This window comes from Dipodomys spectabilis, unplaced genomic scaffold (assembly GCF_019054845.1).
Source record: "Dipodomys spectabilis isolate Male_0828 unplaced genomic scaffold, ASM1905484v1 ptg000106l, whole genome shotgun sequence".
NCBI classification, from domain to species: domain Eukaryota; kingdom Metazoa; phylum Chordata; class Mammalia; order Rodentia; family Heteromyidae; genus Dipodomys; species Dipodomys spectabilis.
The window spans coordinates 1663329-1667656 of NW_024870783.1; the positions used below are offsets into that span (position 1 = coordinate 1663329).

At 40.5% G+C, this 4328-nt stretch overlaps 1 pseudogene; it reads left to right on the forward strand.

Moving 5' to 3' along the window:
- The first annotated feature begins 1198 nt into the window (after positions 1–1198).
- Positions 1199–2084, forward strand: LOC122114101 (annotated as a pseudogene).
- The last annotated feature ends 2244 nt before the right edge of the window (positions 2085–4328 follow it).

Genomic DNA, 4328 nt, shown 5'->3' on the forward strand with positions numbered 1-4328 from the left:
GCTGATCTCCATGTGGGTGGGGGCTATTTACTTCATTATAGTTTCACTGCCTCTGGTCAGTTGTTCCCAAGCTGAAGATGTCCTCTCCATACTGTGTGGCTTCAGTTAATTGTCCTCACTCTTGACAACAGTGTATTTTATACCTTCTGAATCTTCTTGGGTCATATGGTCCTAAACAATCATTAAAAACTGCTTTACTGTCTGTTGGTGGTAGTTTATGCCGGTAACACCAATTACACAGAAACTGGAGATCTGAAGCTCTTGGTTGGAAGCCACCTTGGTACAAAAGTCCATAATTACCTTACCTTCAATTAACTACCAAAAAATCTGGAATTGAAACTGTGGCTCAAGTGGGAATGCATCAGCCATGAACACAAAAGTTCAGGAAACCTCTTAGACCCGAAGTTAATTCTCCAGTCCTAGCATGCAAAATATTGCTTTAGTAGCCAGGCGCAGGTGGCTCATGCCTGTAATCATACCTACTCAGGAGGCTGAGGTCTGAGGATCATGGTTCAAAGCCAGCCCTTGCAGGAAAGGCCATGAATCTCTTCTCTCCAATAAGTCACGAGAAAACAGGAAGTGGCACTGTGGCTCAAGTGGTAGAGTGCTCAACCTAAGCTGAAGAGTTGAGGGACAGCACCCAAGCCCAGAGTTCTATGACCAACAAATACACACACATATATATCTATATATATGTATATATAGATATAGTTTTACTTAGGATCTAAAAAATGTAACTTGAAAGATTTTCAGGCTAAAGGAACACAGTGAAGTTAAAGTGGTTGAGCCCTTGAGTTAGAGAACACCTCAGCATCTGAGAGGGAACAATTTCCATTAAGATAACAGACATAAACGTCCTCTAAAAATTTATTAAATATCTAGGACAACAGTGCATATGCTCACCAAGCTAGCTAGGATACTATGTATCTTCCTAAGAGTAAGTGGGAAATGTCTAATGTGAGCTGTCCTGTCCTAGAGGGAGGTGATGGTGAAGAGCCTTCAGAAGCCGACGAGGGGGCGGCTATGGCAGCTGCGCGGCTGCCGTGGAGCATGCGCCCGGCTTTGAATGAGCAAGGTTGAGATGCAGCCCTCCGTTGAACCGTCGACCCTGAGCTCAAGGAAGCGACTGGCGGCGCGTGCTTGTGCCTCATGTGCGCGCAAGTGGCCTGTGGCAGCTGGGAGCCTCCGGGCGGGCTGGGAGGGGGAGGGGCAGGTTTTGATTCCCACCATGGCCATCACTCAGTTTCGGCTATTTCAAGTTTGTACCTGCTTAGCAACAGTATTCTCATTCCTAAAGAGATTAATATGCAGGTCTGGCAGAGGAAGAAAATTAAGTGGAGACCAAATAACTTTGCCAACTACAGTTGATTATTCTTCAGTTCCAAAGCAGACAGATGTAGAGGAGTGGACCTCCTGGGATGAAGATGCACCCACAAATGCAAAGGTTGAAGGAGGGAACGGCAATGTGGCATCACAACAAAATGCTTTGGACCAACTGGAACCTGACTATATTAAGGACATGACACTAACTATAAGGAAAACTCAGAAAATTGTTATTAAGAAGAGAGAACAGTTAAATGTTGGCATCCCAGATGGTAGCACAGGTTTCTCCAGTAAACTAGCAGCTACACAAGATATGCCTTTTATTCATCAGTCGTCTGAATTGGGTGACTTTAGACACTTGGCAAGAAAATACTAATGCATGGGAAGAGGAGGAAGATGCAGTCTGGCAAGCAGAAGAACTTCTGAGGCAGCAGAAAATAGCAGACAGAGAAAAGAGAGCAGCAAAACAACAAAGGAAGAAAATGGAAAGGGAAGCACAGAGGCTATTGAAGAAGGAACAGAACAAAATTGGTGTGAAACTTTCATAACAAATACTCTTCAAATGTCATTGTGCCAGTAGGAGAAATGTGAGCTCCACAGCCCATACAACATTTGTATGGATTTAAAAGTATTTATGGAATACAAATACACTGCTTGATTTTACTGCATTCATCAGGCCATTCAGGAGACCAAGATTCTCCCAAAGTACTTGGAACTCGTAGTGATTGAGACTCAAAAGGACAGAACAGATGTACGCAACTATTTTCTTCAACATTCTCCAGACATACAACATTGTTTTCTGTAGAAAAATTATTACAAATGGAATACGCCAGTACCTCTCAAGCAAGTATTTCTAGCTAAATAAATGGGTGTAAATAATTTTATGGTGGAAAAGAAATCTGCTATCTATTATGATTTCCTTCAATGTGTACAATTATAAAATAAATAATTCTACTAAAAAAAAAGAGCCTTCAGAAGAAAAGGACACCAGTTATTTATAAGTAATGTACAGGGCACTAACCCTAACAGCAGCAGATAGTCTATACACCTCAGACCATGAAACCTAATTGCACATATCCATTTTTGTTAGCATTTTCCCAATTACCTATGGTTTAACTCCTTTTTAAATATTTTTATTAATATATCTTTAAGTAGTTGTACAAAGAAGTTCTCATTCTGCAAAACAGTATATGAGTACAAGGTGTCTGACAACATTGTCACCCATCCTGACTAAACCAACCCTTCTCTCACTAATTTTTAAATTTGAGATTAGGTGATTACAAAAATTTCACAGTATTGTGGAATAGTGATACTTAAAGTCACAAACATTATAATCTTCACAAGGCAAATTGTCATTATCATGGTCTATAAAGTTTGTGAACTCTATGAGCTTTGACAATACAAATTCACATATACTTTTGAAGTATTATCTTTTATTAAGAATTTGGATATTTTTCTTTAACTACCTATCCATTTTCTTGACTATCTTTCCATCTCCACATGCATTATCACTTTTATAACACTTGTGTCTGGGTAATAATGATCCTTATTAATCATATTCTAGGAATTGTGTGTCATAAAATCCACTGTTAACAAATGCAGAGGAATTAAAAAATTAACTTGCCTTGGAAATGATTATCTCTGAGTGACTTACATTAAGGAAAAAACTAGCAAATTTTAGATAATGTTCATTAGATTATTATTCTTCTCACAGGAGACACACCATTTTTTTCCTCACCAGAGTCAAACACATGCTCTAGAAACAAAGTGGAAATCTGGGGTCTTTAGGTCTGTTCTTTGTCACTAAGATATGCCAGTCTGCAATTCACCCAGCCCTGCCCAGCCCTGCTGATTTGCATGTGTCCATAGCACAGTCTACTTCTTCATATGCTGCTCACGACCTGAGCAGGAGGTTTTAGTCAGCACACAGCACAGACATGAGGTCCCTTCCTCAACAACAGAGCCTCTTGATGCTCTGGCTCCCAGGAAAGGCAGGATACTATCAAGGATTTCTCATGCTGTGTTAACAGAGCTGCTTGGCTCTTCATGGATATATTTGGATAGTAGAATTAACTAAACAGATAATGTTTTCCATATGTCCATTGTCAGGTGCAAGATGTGACATCAGGTTGACACAAGAAACACCCAAGTCTATATTTCTGGAAGACATAGTTACTATCACTTGCAAGGCCAGTCAGGGCCTTAGCAATAGCTTATTTTGGTACCAGTTCAAACCAGGGAAATCTCCAAAGGTCCAGATCCTTTATGCAACTGGTATGTAATCTGGAGTACCATCAAGGTTCAGTGGCATGGATCTGGGACACACTTCACTCTCAGTATCACCAGCCTGCAGCTTGAAGATGTTGCTACTTTTTCATTTTTTATTTTCACTTTTTATTACTGTCAACAGAGTTGTAGTTGCCCTTCCACAGTAATACAAGTCATAACAAATGTCACAGAGACGCAGAAGTGAGAGGCTGGGCTGCCCCAGCTGCTCTTCCTGGTGCCTCCACCTGCTGACAGAGCTGCTCAGATGCAGCCAGACTTTTGAGATTATGGGAAAGTATTGCAGAAAAAGTCATGGAGGCATCCTCACACCATAATTCTCTGTCTTTCGGCTCATCCCAAGCAGCACACACAATGCCTATTATGACTTACGAGGCATATGCATCTGTACTCATGTGTAGCTCAGATTGTGTTAATAATTTGCAGTCACCCAATAAAGAGGAAACACTTTTCTGTAGGCCAAAGCAGATTTTTTGTATGTTTTTCCATTGTAAAAATACTGTACAGAGGGGTGACCATTACATGAGCAAGTTAATTAATGAGTACATTTCCTATCAAGCATTGTTGCCTCCTCCTTTTTTTTTCCCTACCATTCCTTCCCTCCCACCTCCACAACCACACCCTCCCACCCCTGCAAAAGTTGTAAAGTTCGTTTTTAACATAGTGTCTTGTATATCTCACTGTTACAATGGGTCAACTTGTATCTCTTTTTAAGTATT